The sequence below is a fragment of the Cryptomeria japonica genome, chromosome 4 (genome assembly GCF_030272615.1).
Source record: "Cryptomeria japonica chromosome 4, Sugi_1.0, whole genome shotgun sequence".
Taxonomy (NCBI): domain Eukaryota; kingdom Viridiplantae; phylum Streptophyta; class Pinopsida; order Cupressales; family Cupressaceae; genus Cryptomeria; species Cryptomeria japonica.
Window position 1 is genome coordinate 655,704,129 of NC_081408.1, and position 20,880 is coordinate 655,725,008.

Consider the following 20,880-nt stretch of genomic DNA (forward strand, 5'->3'; position numbering starts at 1 on the left):
GTCAGCCTTGCATGCGTGAAGGCTCTTGCATGAAGGAGATTGTTCCTATCTACCTCAGGAATGTGCGAAGTCTGTAAATGGTGAAAACGCGTGATGGGTTATTAGCCACCATGAAAGCGGTGGAAAATGAATGATGGAGAATGTCTTGAGATTGGTTCAAGACTATTGCATTTAATGCAATGTGCTCAACAGTCAGGATTGAACCATTTGAATTTATTAACCTAATAGGTTTAGGGTTTAGGGTTTATACTACGGACCTATCTGTTTCCTATAAGGTCGATGTTGTGTTTCTTTCCGACGTTGTTGGCAAAAGTTGTGTGTGTGTATCCAAGTGAAGGGATACATGATTCTTGCCAGACCCGAGGAGAGAAGTGATACCTGCAGAGTGTAAGTTCAGAAGGTGAAGAGGAGCTAAAGAAGATCTACATTGGCATTGATTGCTGTTACCAGATCATTGTAATACCTGTTGATCTCTAACCACTTCAACAGTTGGGAAATCCTTTAACAGGGTAGCTTTAACCGGCTTACTATAAATCCTTTAACAGGGTAACTCAAAACCATTGAGTTCTTGAAATCCTCTAACAAGGTAACCTTTAACAGGGTTTAACCCTTAACCGGGTATTCTAGCCATCCCTTAATTGGGTGATCCCTAACAAGATCGGTTCGTAACAGAACCTATTGTATCAGTCTTTAACTGAACAAGGCTCCTAACAGAGCGGACTTCTAAAGAGTTCAAAAACAACTTGTGGGTATTCATCCCCACCGTGGTTTTTCCCAGTTGGCTTTCCACGTGAAAAATTTGTGAGTCATGTGTGGTGTTATTCATGTGATGGTTTAAGTGATTTGTGTCTGAAGGTAAATCATGTTGATCTAGTTGTTTATATATCTTTGATGATAGATTACCTATTCATGCACTCAAGTGAAATGGAAATGAAGTATTAGATTGTATGAAAAGATAAGTGTCAACCGGTTTATGCTTGTCTTAGTTATTCTAGGTTTTGCTAGTTGTACTCTGTTTAAGGCCGGTGTTATTGTTTGTCTGCCAAAACACAGTGTCTACTAAAAAACCAGTTTAGGATTGTGTTTTTGTTTGTACTGATTCACCCCCCCCCCCACTCTCAGTATCGGTTTGGTACTATCTATTCATCATTAAGGTATCAATTGGTATCAGAACATCCTCCAGGTCCTCTGTGTTATAAGCTTAACCGCTTGAGGAAAAGATCCCAGTCTAATGATGAAGAGGGAAGGTCCAAAGTTCAATAGAGATAATTTTAGTATATGGAAACATAGAATGAAGATATACATTAGAATCATGGGTGCTCAACACTGGAGCTATGTTGAGAACACTTATGTTGCCCCTACCAGTATTCTCACTGATGACCAAAAGAGAGAGATGCAGGAGAATGGGCAAGTCATGGAAGCCCTAATTAATAGTTTATCTGACATTGAGTTTATTGATGTCCAAGATAAAGTAAATCCAAAAGAACTATGGGATACTCTTGAAAATATCTATGGCGGTGATGAGCATGTAAAACAAGCTAAGGAAGAAAGCCTTAGAGGGAAGTTTGAAGATATGTGGATGGTTGAAGGAAAGTCCATTCAACAGTATGGAATAAGAATTAAAACTATTGTCAGAGATATCAAGAATCCAAGTGGTAAAATGGAAGATTTCATCATGGTAAGCAAAGTCCTGAGATCCTTTTACCGGTCTATGCAATAAGGGTTGCTGCTATTCAGGAGTTGAAATCAATAGACAAGACTAAGGTATCCCTAGACTCCATCGTTGCAAAGTTGACAGCCTATGAGCTAAATAGTTTTGATAGCAGTGTTCAAAAGACTGAATCGGCTTTTAAAGCTTCTGTTGTACCATCCTAGAAAAGGAAAAGAAGCTAGCACTAGTGGTGAACCAAGACAAAGTAGAGAAATGGATGATGAGGAGATTCTGATAGCATTTGAAGCTCTTCTTGCAAGGAAACTTCCTAAAGGAACCGGTAAATATAGAGGTAAGCTCCCTTTGAAATTCTTTTCTTGTAACCCAATAGGACATATTGTTGTAAATTTTCCTAATGGTGACAACAAGGACAACCGGAAAGGTTCAAGAAATTCAAAGGAGGAAACTGGAGAAACTGTTTTGTGGTAGTTGATGAAGGTGTCACCGATGAGGAGTTAGAACATGAAGCAAAGTAAGATATTATGTTTGTTGTTGCCAAGGAATATGTGTCAGACAAGAAGGCACTTGTCTCCCGCTTTGATAATTCCAATGAGTGGATTATTGATAGTGGCTATTCTCACCATATGACTGGTGACCGGATTAAGTTTCTATCCTTGGAAGTGTATGATAGTGGTGTGGTTCGCTTTGGTAATGATGCACCATGTATGGTCAAAGACAGAGGGTCCATCTATCTAAATGGAAGGAGTAGTGCTGACAATGTGTATTGGGTTAATGGTCTCAGACACAACCTTCTGAGTGTCACCCAGCTTAATGATAGTGATCTCACTTTGGATTTCAAGAATGGAGTGTGCAGAATCAAAGGAAAGAATGGTGAATTGGTGGCCACCGGTATGCAGACCAAAGGAAACCTATTTCAACTAAATGCAAAAATAAGTACATTTCTTATGGCTAAATTCGATGATAGCTGGATATGGCATAGGAGACTCTGCCATGTAAACTTTGATAACATTATGAAGGCCAGTAAGATCAAGGTAGTTAGAGGGTTGTCGGTGCTGAGCAAACTGGAAAATACCTTGTGCAGAGAGTGTCAGCTAGGGAAAATGTCTACCTCAACCTTTAAAGGTAAACCTTTCACTACTGACAATTTGCTTGATCTTGTGCATACTAATTTGTGTGGTCCTATGAAAACTAGGAGTATGCAGGGTGATAGGTACTTCATGATTCTCACTGATGACTGCTCAAGAATGATGTGGGTCACTTTCTTGAAAGATAAGTTTGAAGCTTTTGTAAAGTTCAAAGCTTTCAGAGATTAGTGGAGAAGGAAAGCGGTAAAAGGATCGAGTGCCTGAGAACTGATCAAGGAGGGGAATTCACTTCCTGTGAATTCAATAAGTACTGTGAAGAACATGGTATCAAGAGGCAATTGTCTACCCCCCAAAATCCACAGCAGAATGGCCTAGCAGAGAGGAATAACTGAACTATGGTTGAAGTAGCCAGAACTATGTTGATTCAAGGAAAGGTTGCTCACACCTTTTGGAGAGAAGCGGTGAGCACTGCAGTCTACACAATGAACTGGGTACTCATCAAGAAAGGTAAGGACAAAACTCCTTATGAGTATTAGACCAGTAAGACACATGTGGTTATCTACTTTAGAGTGTTTGGTAGAAAATTTTACATCAAGAGTGAACACCAAAGCAAATTTGATGCGAAATGTGATGAGGGAATATTCCTAGGGTATTCCACCAAGAGCAAAGGTCTCAAGTGTTTCAATAATAGGACTCGGAGAATTATGGAAAGCATTAATGTAAGAGTTGATGAAACCTCTTAGAAAACTGAGGAAACTCGCAGTGAGCTAGAGGTAAATGAACTGATAGTAACCTTCTGGGAACCAGTTGCCAGTCAACCAAGTACCAGTAACAGTGTTCCTACACCGGTAGATGTAGATGTTGATACTGATGGAGATGAGGATGAAGAAGAAAAGTAAGAGGAATCTATCAAGACCATTCCTTAGTATGTCAATCTGAATCATGATCCTAAGCAGATCATAGGAGATAAGGATGCAGGAATCCTTACAAGAAGAAAGGTCAGAGAAAACTCATGTATGATCTCTAAATTTGAGCCTAAATCATTCAAAGAGGCACATAAAGATGAAGACTGGTTCAAGGCAATGGAAGAGGAACTTGACCAGATAGAGAGAAATGGTACATGGTCTTTGGTACCCAGATCGGAGCATAAAAATGTCATCGGTACCAAATGAGTTTTTAGAAATAAGTTGAATGAGGATCGCACAGTGATTAGAAACAAAGCTGGACTGCTGTGTAAAGGATATACCCAAGAAGAAGGAGAAGACTATGGAGAAACCTTTGCTCCTATAGCCAGATTGGAAGGAGTTCACATGCTTCTTGCATATGTAGCTTTTAAAGGATTCAAAGTATATCAAATAGATGTAAAATCTGCATTCCTAAATGGTGTACTTGAAGAGGAGGTGTATATAGAGCAACCAAATGGGTTTGCCCTATCTGAAGGCAGTGACATGGTGTGTAGACTACATAAAGCCTTATATGGTCTAAAGTAGGCACCCAGAGCATGGTATGGATACCTGCACTCCCATCTTGTGAAGATTGGATTTGAGAGAACAAGCGAAGATAGCAATATCTACTTGAAATCTAAAGGAGATCAGATCCTGATCTATGAGGTATTTGTTGATGACATTATCTTTGGTGGAGATGATAAGATGAGTCATGAGTTTGTAGATGAGATGAAGAAAGAGTTTGAGATGTCACTCATAGGGGAGATTAAGTTCTTCATTGGACTGCAGATTCAACAGATGAAAGATGGAATCTTTATCACTCAATCCAAGTATGTCAAAGAGGTGTTGAAGACCTTTGGCATGGAAGATAGTAAACCAGTTGGTACACCGATGGTGAGCATTGTAAATGATCCAAAGAGGATGACTCGGCATTGGTTGATGATAAGGAATACCGATCAATGATTGGTAAGTTACATTATGTAGTGCATAGCAGACCAGATATTGCACATGCAGCTGGCATTAGTGCAAGGTTCCAGAAAAGTCCAAGAGAATCCCACTTAGTTGCAGTCAAGTGGATTCTTAGGTATCTGAAGGGAACTATTGATTATGGATTATTGTATCCATATAGCAAGGATTTCAACTTGAAAGTATTCACATATGTTGAATGGGGGGTAATGTGGATGACCAGAAGAGCACAACCAGTGGTGCATTCTTTCTCGGTGGTAGACTAGTCTCATGGATGAGTAAGAAGCAGAGTTGCATCTCTCAGTCTACAATGGAAGCAAAGTATGTTGTTGCTTTCATGAACTGCACTCAGACAATTTGGATGAAGCATGTATTAAATGGCTTCAAAGTTCTTGTATTTGAACTGGTAAGTATATTTTGTGACAATACTAGTGCAATTAACATCTCTAAGAATCCAGTTTTACGTTTTAGAACCAAGCACTTTAAGCTCAAGTATCATTTCTTGAGGGAAAAGGTTCAGAACAAAGAGATTGCACTAGAACATGTTTCCAGTAAGGAGCAGTTAGCAGACATATTCACCAAGCCTCTCTCAAAGGCTACATTTATGTACTTAAGAGGTGAATTAAGGGTGTTGCCCCTTCAAGAGGTAAACTAAAGGTATATGCTCCACATCAGTCAAGTATTGCATAGTCAAATTTTTCTTTAGGATTGATGTGTTGAAGGATGCTACTCCTTAGGGGGAGTAGCATAATGGAACAGAGAAGGTTGTGCCTCCACTTTGGCATTGTTGTCAAAGGGGGAGAAGAAGTGAAGCGGAGAAGATATCTGTAGAAATTGGGGGAGAAGATGTGAAGCGGAGAGATATCTTTATATATTGCCATCAATGCCAAAGGGGGAGATTGTTGGCATTATGTGAACCAGTATGAGGACATGATGACATTTTATGTTTCCATTGATGTCAATATGCTGAAGAAGAGAGAACCGATATGTTACCAAGAACCGATATATGTGAGAACCAGTATAACATTTTGAACCAGTATATGTGCCAAAGTGAAGTGGTGTGTTTGTTCAAGGTGAACTGACATGTGGTTATGGGAACTGGTACATGGAAGCTTTGTATGACTACCGGTTGGTAGTCTCAACTTCAGGGTTTTCAGTTGAAGTACTTCAAGCCCATGTGGCTCAATCGGTGACTTTATGTGATGAGTTAGCATTGTAACGAAGAATAGGTCATGTTGCCACGTCAGCCTTGTGCGCGTGAAGGATCTTGCATGAAGGAGATTGTTCCTATCTACCTTGAGAATGTGTGAAGTTTGTAAATGGTGAAAACACGTGATGGGTTATTAGCCGCCATGAAAGAGGCAGAAAATGAATGATGGAGAATGTCTTGAGATTGGTTCAAGACTGTTGCATTTAATGCAATGTGCTCAACGGTCAGGATTGAACCATTTGAATTTATTAACCTAACAGGTTTAGGGTTTAGGGTTTATGCTACCGACCTATCTATTTCCTATAAGGTTGATGTTGTGTTTCTTTCTGAGGTTGTTGGAAAAAGTTGTGTGTGGGTATCTAAGTGAAGGGATACATGATTCTTGCCAGACCAAAGGAGAGAAGTGATACCTGCAGAGTGTAAGTGCAGAAGGTGAAGAGGAGCTAAAGTAGATCTGCATTGGCATTGAGTGTTGTTACCAGATCATTGTAATACGTGTTGATCTCTAACCATTTCAACAGTTGGGAAATCCCTTAATAGGATAGTTTTAACCGGCTTACTATAAATCCTTTAACAGGGTGACTCAAAACCATTGAGTTCTTTAAATCCTCTAACAAGGTAACCTTTAACAGGGTTTAACCCTTAACCAGGTATTCTAGCCATCCCTTAACCAGGTAATCCCTAACAGGATCAGTTCCTAATAGAACCTATTGTATCAGTCTTTAACCGAACAAGGCTCCTAACATAGCGAACTTCTAAAGAGTTCAAAAATAGCTTGTGGGTATTCATCCCCACCATGGTTTTTCCCAGTTGGGTTTCCACGTGAAAAATTTGTGTGTCATGTGTGGTCTTATTCATGTGATGGTTTAAGTGATTTGTATCTGAAGTTAAATCATGTTGATCTAGCTGTTTATATATCTTTGATGATAGATTACCTGTTCATGCACTAGAGTGAAATGGAAATGAAGTATTAGATTGTATGAAATGATAAGTGTCAACTAGTTTATGCTTGTCTCAGTTATTCTAGGTTTTGTCGGTTGTACTCTGTTTAAAACTGGTGTTACTGTTTGTCTGCCAAAGCACAGTTTCTGCTGACAAACTGGTTTAGGATTGTGTTTTTGTCTATACTAATTCACCCCCCCCCCCCTCTCAGTACTGGTTTGGTACTATCCATTCATCATTAAGTTATCAAGATCAAGAACAACCACTTCCATCCTACCCATTTTTTTATCAAGATCCCACCTAACAAGAGTCTTATGATGATCCCCTTGCTCTTTTCTATTCCATTCATAATGATACCCTTTTCTCTCAAGAATAAAGTGTCCTTTCAAGTCCCATCCAACATCCACCTCCTAAGAAATATCAAGACATCCTTTTCATCCTTCCTAATAATCCCTTTCCAAGTCAAGATCAAAGTATTCCTTCACCTTCATGTCCTAAACAAGATCCCATTATTTATCCAAATAATGATCAAGATCCATCTGTCCCTTCATTTCCATGTCATAATCCTGCATTTCTCTCACAAGATTCCTTCTCAAATGAATTTACCATTTCTCCTAGTTGCCCTCATGATCCCAATCCCTCTACACAAGTTGTTCATGAACCTGTTATCAATGAAATCACCAATCCCAATCATACTACATAGAGCAACTTGTCAACAATTGTATGTGAGCCATCATCACATGCCAATATGGTGACAGAAACAAGCATGGCACCAGCTAATGAAATCAACACCCAAATTGTTTCATCATCTTCTTGATGTACAAACATAACACCAGTTAATGAGATCAACAACTGGTTGGTTTCATCATCCTCTCCAAGTGCATCAATAAAAATAAACATAGCACCCACTCATGTCACAACTTTGAAACAAAAATCAAATTGTCTCATACACCCACACTTGAAATACTGGGGGCAAGAGAATCTACCATAGTTGGATTGCTTTAAAAATGATAAGGCTATAGCTGAATTCATGGGTTCCAGAGCTAGATTTCCCTCCGATGATCCATAAAATCTAGAAACTAAAGAAATCAACATTGGAGATGATGAACATGTACACTTAGTTAAGTCCTTATATCCTATTGGAAAAGACATCTTTATCCGACTCTTCAAACAAAGACCAATGAACTACCTACACAAAACTTCCTGACCCTATGAACAACATACACCTTAAACAATATTATATCTAAGGGATGGGTTAGTTTAGGTTTTACTTTTCGCATTGCATATTATTTTATTCAAATCACTGCATCACATATAGTTTCTTTTTCAAATGCATTGCATTCATAAATTTCATAGCATGTATCAGCATCAAAAAAATAAGGCAACTGACCAGGTTTATCATATGTTTGCATTCAAGAGAAACAAGGGTCATCTCCTTTCTTAGATATTCAGACATGAAATCTTTGAGATCCTAAGGTCATTCACTTTCAACATTACCCTGTGATGATGCTTTACTTATGGTTGGGTAGTGATTTCACTATTTCAGACTTTTTGACCCAAAATATATCAATTGCTATATATCAAACACATTAACAAAATCTCTAAATTCATTCGAGACACCTAGTTGATCATATGACTAGTGAAAAATCTAAAATTCTACTTCAGCGTCGTTGTATTTGTCACACCCAAGTAGGTTTCATTACTTACAAGTCAAAGCAAAAAAAAGAAAAAGAAAAATTACTCTGCCAAATATTCATCTCAAGGCAAAAGAGCAATGATATATAACTGAAATATCACACATACAAAGTGTGACAAAAAGCTTGACTATGGGAACATGCGAGTAAATCCATCAGGGCTATGAACACCTGCTGGCAATGGAGCAATATTTGAGAGATTACAGCCTATAACCTCGTCGGAGCTCTAAAAGCTTGCTGGTAGCGATGCTCTATTCAGGATGCTTTTGAAGTTATAAAAATCCACATAGCTAGTCAGATAGGATGCTAAGGATCTTTAGTGAACGCAAGAGTAGGAATTAACTCATTTTACACACACATGGGCAAAAGAAGATCAAAGTTTCAAGAACCAATGGGGAAGTTTTCTATGTCTCCATTTGTAAATCCTAGTCACTAAGTGTGTTAATTTGGATGTTCCAAGGGACCTTAAGGATCGATTGACCATTTATCTATGAAATGTTTTGTACCTCCAATTCAATTGGTGCATTACATAATGCTAAACAAACACATACATCCTTGTTCGAATAGGAAATGCATCTTCGTCATGCATATTGCATTAACATAAGTCATGTCAAAAATTTATTGTCTCCACATGCAATCTACAGATCATTATGTCATATAGGTTTGCACACTAGGGGCATAACTGAAAAAATCCTAAAAATCATTAAAAAGTCCTGAAAAAATTTAAAAAACAACAAAAAAAAAATCCAAAAACATTGGGAAAACACAAAAAATCCAAAAACATCGGGAAATCTTTTTAAAATACCAAAAATATCCATATAATGTCCTAAAAAAATCAACCAAAAACATGTGTATAATGTCTTGAAAAAATCAACCAAAAACATCCATATAATGTCTTGAAAAAATCAACCAAAAACATTCAAATGCGATTCTTAAAAAATCAACCAAAAACATTCAAAAAAAATCCTAAAAAAATCAACCAAAAACAACCATATAATGTCCTTGAAAAATCAACCAAAAACATCCAAATATCAATCCACAAAATCAAAAAAACAATCAAAAATCAATCAAAAAAAACTTGCAATAAAATGTCTCGCAAGAATCAAACACCCTAGCAGATATCCACCAAACACTTCACACGAAGTTAACAAAGGATACGACTATCCAGTCAAACATCTGCAATGAATTGATCAAATTGTCTTATCAATCGTATCATGTCCATATCAAGTGATCATTATCTTGTCTTAAACAAAAGAGGATACACTCCAAATCAAACAAGTCAGTCTTAAATGGGGTCCGCAAATTTCTAAGATCAGACATTATCAACCATCACATCAAGCAACTAAGAACAAAGGCACAAGATTAGTATAGCTACTGAATTTTGTCTGGGTCATTCATTATCTTTTATCATTTGGCGACAGATCATGTTCCTGTGCTACTCAAGGATGACCACAAGTGACTAGAAGAGCCATGATGTGCATTATCTTTTTCTTTGTTTGTTGTTTGTGGTGTAAACTGATGAAATTCTAGGGAAATTTCTCTAGCGGGTGTCTGTGATAGGAGCATTCAGCTAGTGAATGCCACACATACCTCGACCCCTAGTGTATTTACCAGAATGGAGAGCTTCACTCCTTGTCTGCTACATGTTTGTTTCTTCAATGAGATATCTTTACATCTTGGTTCCTTATACCCTAATGTGCTAAGCTCCATTGTTCAATAATAAGGCTCAGTGATGAATTTATATTGCGTAATAAATAATGACACGGGTTCGTGAATCAATCATTCTCATTTCATCTTCAATTGCTTCTATTTTATTCTATTTCATTCTAAGGTTCATTCTCTCATATTCTATCTCAATATCATCTTCACATCACCTATCTCTATCTCTAATCAACTAACTATTCTATCTTTCATCTCACGTTCTTCTTTTTTCTAGAGATCATTCATGTCTTTAATGCACAAACAGTCTCTCGAGGGGGAATTACACCCTAAGCGTCACTAAGACATACTGGGGCAGAAATTTTTTTCGTTTTCTTTGAAACAACATCGTTTCGACTTTGTTTCAAAGAGGGGCAAATGTAGACACCTAAAATGTCTCATTGATCATGTACTAATTATTCGTCTAATTGATTAAATAATTATTTAATTATTTATTTAAATTAATTAATCATATTCTTCTAATTTCATATTTCCTCATCATCTTACTAATTATTCTATTTTAATTCTATCATCATTTAATCATTAAACCATTTTCTAATGTTAATTAAGTATTTATTATTTAATTAATTATGATTTTTAATCCTCAATTTAAATAATCTTTATTATTTAAATAGATTCTTTCTCAATTTGTATCTCTATTCAATTAATCATTCAATCTTTTTCTAAATATTAATTAAATATTTATTAGTTAATTAATCATTATTTAATTCCTTTAATTTAAATTAAAAAATTTATTTAATTAAATTCAATTTCTAAATAATTAAATAGTTTCTTTAAATTATTGAATTAGCTAATTAATTCTTCAATTCCAAATCCCCAAATTCTAATTTCATTTAATTCTTCTAATTTCATTTAATTTCATAATTCTTCTAATTTAATTCTAATTCTAATTTCTTCTAATTTCAAATATATGTGCATGATTTCAAAAATCAAATTGAAAATCAAAGTCAAGTTCTAAATACATTCAAATAACAAAATTGAATTTAAAATAAATTCAATATTTGAATTAAATCTCATGCAAAGATTAAATTGAAAATAAAAGTCAAAGTGCAAGCACATGCTAAATTAATTAATTCGATTAATTAATTAATTAAATCATTAACTTTTCAATCTCTATTTCTATCTTCCAAAAAGCTCTCAAAAAGCTTTCAATCAGTTAACTATTCCATCTATTTTAATCGATTATTTCAATTAACTGATTAATTACATCATTTCTTTAATTCTCTCAAATTATTCTTTTTCAATCTTTTAGTTAGCTTTTTCTAAATAAAGTTTTCTTTGTCATCAATCAATTATCCTTCAATCATTCTTTTTCATCTTTCAATCAGATTTTTCCTCAAATAGTTAACTCATTTAATCAATTCAATCAATTTTGGTCCACCTCTAAATTAGCAGTTCAACTATCAATCAGCATGTGAGTTCACATGAGTTCCACCTCTTGATCAATTTGTTCCACCTCTTAATCAGTTCTTATCCAATAATCTATAAATTGAGCATTCAATCTCCATTTTCAACAATCATGAACTTTGAATCTTTGTGTCAATTACAGGTTGCCAGTGCGATATCGGAGAGCCACCATACCACAAAGAGGAGAAGAGCAATGGAAGCTGTATGCAGTCTTGGAATAGGGGGAATTGATACATAAAGTTTATATTTCTATTTCTTGCTTTTGCATTATTCCATTGTCTATTTGTTTGAATTCTAATTAGGACAGGGATTCATGATTTTCGTTTATTCCTAGTTGATCATATTGATGAATTTTACATATGACAGGTGGCACTTGGGGACTCGCAATTACTATGTGTGAAAAGTAGTAATCTGCAAGTTGTAAGGCACAAACACTTCAATAAATCATTGTATGCATGGTTAGACAGATATAATCCATGAATATATAAAAATCATAACAAATCGACCTATTGCCTTCTAAAAGATGTGAGTATGGACTTGCTCTCAAATTTATCTAAGCAATACCAGTGACTAGACTACACCAAGACAAAGGATTTAATCTATATGAGCACAAAATTGAGCTAAATGGATGCAATATTAAGCTATATGGATGCAAGATTAAGATAAATATGCAAGATTAAGCTAGATATGCTTAAACTAAATATGCAAAAAGCTAAGATGCAATAATCTCAAAGCACAATATTCTTAATGAACCTAAAGCAAAAACAACTTAATAACAATAAATCTCTAGGGTTCTTTTGAATGAGAGATGAGGGCCTGAATTTATAGAAAATCCAGAGAGAGACCAACAGTCAAGATCAATTAATGATGAGCGGGCGAGATTCTCCAAGAGGAAGCACAATCCAGGTGAATTGATGTAATTGGCTGCTTTTCTCAGTTTTAAAGGAAATTGAGTTAAAATTAAGATAAAATCAGAAAAAAACTGATTTATTCCATATTTTTTATTCAATTTTGAGATTTAATTGGTTTAATTGCTTTTCTAAGATTTTTCAATTTATTAAATTTTTAAGATATCTCAATTTGATTCCTTTTCCAATTTTAATTCTTTTTTTCAAATTAAATTTTTTTTAATGATTTAATGGCCAATTTATGTATTAATTAAATATGCTAGGATATTTAATTAAATAAATAGGATAATTGATTAAAATGATTTACTTGGAATAAAGAGGGGCAAATGTAATACCCTAAAATTGTCTTTGGTAAGGACCTTGGTGATGTAGTTGAGATTAGGGGCTCATGGTTTAGATGACTATTTTTAGGGTATTACATTTGCCCCTCTTTGAATTGATGTGCGAGCAGCGCATTGATTCAAAGAATAGTTGATGTCAAAGAGATATTAGTTCTGAACTTGATGGATCACAAACCGACAAAGAGTAAGATGCTTAGCTTGATTTGAAGCGATGAAACTAAACAGATTAATTAAAGCGATATTGATCCCGAACTTGATTGAACTAGGACTGATGAAGAGAGAGATACCGATCTTGAACTTGATGGATCAAGAAATGAGCACCGATCTAGAACTTGATTGAACTAGAATTGGCTGAGCGAAGAGATAAAACCGATTCCAAACTTGATTGAACAAGAATGATTAGCAAAATAGAATGTCCAGCTTGATTTGATGTGATGAGACTAAACACCTATTTGAAGTTTGATTCAGATGAGGACAAAATTGATATACCCCTAAAGATTGATTGAAGTTCGATTAAGATTTGATTTGAAAATATTAGATGCTCGGCTTTTGATGAAGATTTGAAAAAAAATCTTGACTTTTTGATGATGTAATCACTGATAATGATGATGTAATGAGTATGCCCCCTCAGGAGCGAAATTGAAACATAGCGAGGTCGTAGTGATTTTAGGCAATTTTGATAAAATGATTTATCGATGATAATCTGAGCATGAAGATTGATGTAAGAATTAAATTGACATCAGAATTGATTCAGAAAAGATTGACACGAAGATGAAAGTGTCAAGTGGTCAACATTGTGAAAATTTGACTAGAAAATTTACGTTAGATTTGGATTTTGATTTTGATCCCGAAAATGGACTTGAGACGGTTGATTTAGCTAAGAGTACAAATTTTGTGTCCATCGGAGCAAGTTTGAAAATTAGGGTTTCACCTATATAAAGGGTTTAATGTGTCATTTTCAATTCATTTTTACCTCTCAAAGTTCAAAATTTCAAAAACCTTCTTTGGAGCAAAATGGAAATTCCAGTTCCAGATCACCGATTCAAGCACCAAGGATGACATAATCGACCTCGAAACTACACAGCAGTAGTAAGTGATCAATCTTTACTCTTCCATTTCTCATTTTTTTTATTTTTTCATTCTAAGTTTCATTTTAGTTCATCCCTTGTCGTTTTATCATTTGGTTTAATAGGAATTGTCATACGAGTAACTGATAAATTTTATTTTCTCGTATCATCATGTATGTATTGTTGTATGGTAGATACCTGTAAATCATAAAATTTTGTTCATCATAGACCATTTTGTCATCTGATATGGCATGGTAGCTCATATGGGATAGTTTACTCATACGACTCGTAAAGTTTACTCGTACGAGTTTCTTCCTTTCTGTGTTAACTCGTATAGAAAACAACGGGTATTTTTGAAGGTCCAATCGTCAAATTTTGATTTTCATTGTTCTAAATTTGGATTCTTTAGCATTTTTGGCACATGCTTTGCTCAAATTTGATCGTGTAGTGATGGTTTTTTTGTTCAATTTTGCAAGTTCAGCTGCCAGACATTTAGTTTAGACGTACATATCCACCTACTATGAGATAAGTGCAGGACTTGTTAGGTGTACAGAGAGGTCACATTGGGTTGTGTGGATTAGGATACTTGCTTCAAATGCCTAATATCTGTGTTAATCACAGCTTGTTGACTGCTTTAGTTGAGCGATTTCATAGTGAGCAAAACACATTCCACCTACCAACTGGGGAGATGACTATCACTCCTAAGGACATATACAGGATTTTGAGGATACCTTAAGTTGGAGATAAGATGGATTATAATGTTGCTTCATCGCAGGGTATTGAGGCACTTAGATGCATATTTCATGATGACACTATCCTTGATCATTCTATCACATGGGATGATCTTTTGATCAGATATGGTGCACAGTTCCTTCTTGCTTGCATTTTGGTTGGTCTTATAGGCTACTTTGTTATGCCAGATAGAGGATAGCAGGTATTTTTGTGTGGATGGGGTAGGATGCTGGAGAGATTGCTTACTCATCCTATCAGATTAGGTTGGGGATCATGTTTACTCGCACACATGTACCATGAGATGCATGAGATCTCCTATAGAGGGGCGAAGAGTATGGCGGCAGGTGTATTAGTTCTGCAGATTTGGGCCTGGGAGCATATCCTAGTTTGTAGACTGATTGTAGATGATGCACAAGAGGAGGGTCACCCCATTGTATATAGACATTCAAGATATATTACATAGCCCCACCTGGGAAACACCGACTACTGGAGGAGATAGCTAGATGACATGATATCAGTAGTCTGGAGACCATACAGGGGTCTAGAGGTGTGGAATGATTGGAGGAGGCAGCGGAAGGATATGTTTATGACTCGGCCACTTGTTGGTAGATCCACAATGATTATTGAGTGATTTGTGGTTAGTAGAGTATTGAGGTAGTATGGGAGGCCACAGAGTATCTCCCAGGAGTTTACATCTTATGCATGATTTTTTGATGAGGAGAGATGAGGATGGGGGCCTAGACTGTCATATGCCCTCGCCATGCAAGAGTTAGCGGGATTACATCCACAGCAGTGGGAGTATCTAGAGGATGTTGCCGATGCGGGGGTAATTCCCTAGTTTAGGGATTGGTTCCAGAGACATCCATTCCCTCGATTCACCAATCCTAGAGAACATGCCCCTCACATAGATGAGGGTAATTATGTGTCTGTGTGAGCTCAGAGAGAGGTGGAACCAAGAAGTGGAGGAGGAGATCCAGGTGCGAGCAATAGCAGAGCGCCTATCATAGGATGACAACATCAGAGGGGAGAGGGAGGGTCATTGGGAGAAGTTGGTGGAGATGTAGGTGGTGATAGGGGAGGAGAGGTCGCAGTAGATGTAGAGATGGGTGAGGTAGCAGGCCCTGGCGGTGAGGATGCCCTGAGATAGGGATGACAAAGGAGGAAGTAGTAGGGTGGCAGAGGTGAGGAGGTTGGAGCAGGAGGTCAGACACGTACAGATATCATCTATGCCTTAAGGGGTACAGTGTGTGGACTACAGACATAGCTGGCAATTGCTCAGACTTAGATAGAAAAGCAGGATTGACAGGTCTAGAGATTGAGATCAAAGTGTGACCAGGAGGTTTAGATATTAAGAGCAGAGCTAGCTGCCTCCCAGTGTAAGGTTCTTCACTAGTCTAGTTGAGTAGCATACTATGTAGCAGTGCCAGCAGACAGACAGGTGGTGCCTTATTCACAATATATGGCTCAGTCAGAGGGAGTTAGGGCACCCAAATAGGATGATACCCCTATTTAGTAGCCACCACCTCCTCCTCCAAACGATGAGGGAGAGGTGGAGAGTTATATTTTTAGATGTCTCCCAGATTTTGTACCCCATTTTTGTAGTTTATACGATTCTTTCCCTAATTGACAATATTTGTGACATTTGATATCATTTGTACCCTTTAACATTGATATTTTTTATGAGATATATATATCAGTTTGTGATTTGATCTTTTTGTAATGGTGTTATTGATATGAGTTGATTTATGAGATGTCTTTCTATATACATTGTATGTCTTTTCAATATGTATGTATGTAATGCAGATGAATATGGATGTTTTTATTTCTTTTTCATATACAAATAAATGATTTGGTGAGTGAAAATGATGAGCTAATAATTCAAATGTTTTTTTTGTTTTTCATGCAATAGTATGAATGCAAATGAACGTGTAATGGACTTATGGATCTATATTATATGCTTATGTATGCAGCTAACATCTCATGTAGGATTTGCGATGTTGATACATAGGTACTTGAATATGTCGATGATGATGATACAGTTGACCACTTGGCAAAGAAATGATTATTGATTCAGATTCAACTCACCCAAAACATTGCTATCATGTTGAAATCACTTTAAATGCAAAACATGGTATGAATGCAAACTAGCACATGTATGCAAACTAGGACTAAGTCACTGGATTTTGATTTGCTTTTTATCATCACTGAGCATTTTACAATGTTGGAAATAGACATAAGCACCAAGGCATGAAAAGCCAGGATGACCTGAATGTCACGTCCTTTTGATCTAGCAAGCAAACATAAGCACCAAGGCATGAAGAGCCAAGATGACCTAAATGTTTCTTGTGTGCAAACACACCAGACAAAGTAGAGTTCCTTCCTTTTATATGCAACATTAATTATCTTATCCGCAATGACCCTTTTATCATTAATATCCTAGGATAGATTAAGCATGCATCTGGATTGCATAATAAAGAAATTTACTCAAAACAGATAAGGAAATGATTTCAACCTCCTTGTAGCATACAAATAAACGGAGTTGAGGTATGTGTGTGGCGATTTCACCTTGATGTGAAGGCACTTATCATAGACACCCAGCTTATGAGATGTTTTCAGATCATCAGAATCACTCCTACAAGCAAAAAATAAAGAAAAGTATTATGCCCCCAATCCTCGCTCCTCTTAGTCAAGATAGACTTCTTGAGTTACTCAGAGGGAAGAATAAATGAAAATCATTTTAAAAGATGGCACATAGATAAAATGTCAATCCTATCTCAAACAATTTTAGTGATTTATTTAGTGTTCTTGTTTTGCTTGTTTACTCAATGGTAAAACCCAGTAGTGGTTAGGAGATAGGTAATTGACTTGGAATGGATGACCTGGTACTACCGATATAAAGATAACTTAGTTAAACTACTTAGGACATTTAGATTGTTCAGTCGATTACCCTAAGACTAGGACATTGATCAGTTTCAAGCCATGAGGGTTCCAAAAAGAACCAGGGTGTCACAAAAGTGACCGAAAGATATATACAAGCTTGAAGCAAAGATGCAGGAAAGTAGGAAATAAAATAGGAAATGCCAAATTTACGTTGATAGATGGAGCACTTCAGTACCAGAGGTGCATTTTTACCAGGTTTTCACCTTCTTGTTAGATATTCTTTTTTTTTTTCTTTACCAAAGTGCATGTTTACCAGGTTTTCACCAAGGCATTTTTTTTAATATTTTGTTTTTTTTTCCTTTTTTCCTTTTCTTCGGGACTTTTTTATGATTTTTTTCAGGACTTTTTAGTTGTACAGTTTGTTCGACTAGAGAATGCTAAGTGTAGAATTTCTTCAAGTGGATGGTGTTGATCGGTTCACGGAGTTGATCTCCTTCTGATGTTGAGAGTTGATAAGCGCCAGAGCCAAAGGCTGCAGTAACAATGCAGGGACCCAGCCACTTGGGTTCAAACTTCCCTTATTGTTCCTGAAATTGTTGATTTTTAGGATTCTCTCTCAAAACAAGGTCACCAACCTGAAATTCTCTATGTCAAACTTTCTTGTTATAACCTCTAGACATTCTCTTCTAGTAAGCTCTCAGATGATCAAATGCCACTTGTCGATGTTCATCCAGCAACTCTAGTTCTTGCAATCTAGATATTTTGTGATCGTCATCAATAATAAGACCTTGCAAAGAAACTCTCAAAGAAGGAATTTCAATCTCAATAGGCAAGACTGATTCGGCCCCATACCCCAAAGCAAAAGGTGTAGCCCTAGTGGGTGTTCTGATGCTTGTTCTATAAGACCATAGTGTCGGATTGAGCTATAGATGCCAATCCTTTATAGATTTGTTGATTGTTCTATACAAGATAGTCAGCAAATTTTTGTTAGATGCTTTAGCCCGTCCATTACCTTGAGGGTAGTATATAGAAGACCAATGTTGTTTGATTTTGAACTTTTCACAGAGCTCATCTATATCCTTATTTTTGAACTGTCCTCCATTGTTAGTCACAATTGAAGAAGGGATTCCATACCTACAGATGATGTAGTTAAGAATGAACATAGCCACTTGTTTGTCAATTGCTTTGATTAGTGGATCCGCTTCAACCTACTTAGTGAAGTACTCGGTGGCAGTTATGATAAACCTGTGTCCATAAAAAAATGTAGGATAGATTTGACCAATGAGATCAAACGCCCATTGCTAAAAAGGCCAATGTGTGATAAAAGGTATTAGCTCTCTTGTTGGAGCATGTATGAGATTACCATGTAGCTGGCATTTCTCACAAGTTTTAGCAAAATTTATAGCATCTTTTTCCATATCTGGCCAGTAATAACCATCCCTTAGCAGTTTCTGAGCTAGAGTTAGACTGTTTGAGTGAGATCCACAAATACCTTCATGGACTTCAGATAATGCATGTTGAGACTCTTTAGGTTCTAGACACCTAAGAAAAGTACTATCTAAACCTCTCCTATACAAATCGTTAGCAATGATGACATACCGTGAATCACTTTTTATCAGGTTTCTTTTCTCATTACGGGTAAGGTTATTAGGGATAATTTGGTCACGTAAGTAAGAGTAGATATGGTTATAGCGTGATGAGTCATGTCCAATGATAGAATAGACCATCTGGAAACCAGGGGAATCATAAGCAGGACAATGAAGCTCTTCCACCAGGAACTCATAGCGGAAATATGTTTCTTGTAGTTGTGGTATAGATGTCAATGTAACCATAGCATCTGTTGCTCTATTTGCTGGTCTAGGAATCTACTAAAATGAAACAAAGACAAAAATTTCTTAAATTCATCAACCATTCTTTTATAGGGAATTAATTTTTCATCCTAAGTTTGATATATATCATTGATCTGGTTTATTGTCAGTTGAGATTCACCATAGATGTATAGCTCAACAACTTTCCATTCAATAGCCAGTTTGATTCCATTTACCAAGGCTTCATATTCTGCAATATTGTTGGTACAAGAAAAGAGGATCTTGTATGCCTTTAGAATTGAGTATTTCTAAGGAGTGATAAAAATAATTCCAGCACCAAAACCTTGTTGAGTAAAAGATCCATCAAAGAAAATTTTCCAGGATCACTGAGTAAGATACATTATGGATTCATTTGGAAATTCTATGTTCAAAGATTGATTGTCTTCAAGCCGAGCATTAGCAAGTCGGTCTGCAATGACTTGCCCTTTGATAGATTTGTGTTCTACATAATCAATGTCAAATTTTGTGAGTATCATAACCCATTTATCCAATCTCCCTATAAGTGTTGCTTTGTTTAGAAGATATTTCAGAGGATCAATCTTAGCCACCAATTGATAGAATGTGCTAGCATATAATGTCATAATTTATGTAATGCAAAGACCAATGCCAAACAAACTTTCTCAATGATAGTGTAGTTCATCTCATAGGACCCCAACGTCATGCTGATATATTTGATAACTCTTTCCTTTTTATTCTCATCCTATTGAGCCAAAAGTGCCCCCAGTGATATATCAGTACCTGATATGTAGAGAATCAAGGGTTTGTCTTGAATCAATGGCATCAAGATAGGTGGATCAGAAAGATATACCTTGATTTTCTTTAGGTGTTGTTCACAGTCTTCATCCCAGTTATATGTAACTCCTTTTTGTAATCCTTTTGTGAATGGTTGAGCCTTATCTGTTAGCTAAGAAATGAAGTGTCTTATTGATTGGATCCACCCTTGTAGAGTTCTCATTTGACTGGCATTATTTGGAGGTGGCATTTCCATGATAGCTTTAACTTTTTCCTGATCCACTTCAATCCCTTTTATTGAAACAATGTGTCCTAGGAGTTTTCCAAATGTAACTCCAAATGCACATTTCTTAGGATTTAGTTTGAGCTTAAATTTTTCCATCCTATCTAAGATTGGACCCAGTTTTGAGATATGTGTCAACATTTTCATAGATTTGAGTAGGGTATCATCGACATAGTCCTCCATGTTTTTGTGCATCATGTCACAAAGATTGTTGTTACAACTCTTTGATAAGTGGCGCTTACATTCTTTAAGCCAAAGGGCATCAGATTCCAACACAAAGTTCCTTAGGCATAGGTGAACATTGTTTTCTCTTCATCCCCAGGTGCAATTTTGATCTGATTGTATCCAGAAAAATCATCTATCAGAGAGTACATTTCATAGCCAATAGTCATGTCCACTATCATGTCTATGTTAGGTAGTGGAAAATCAT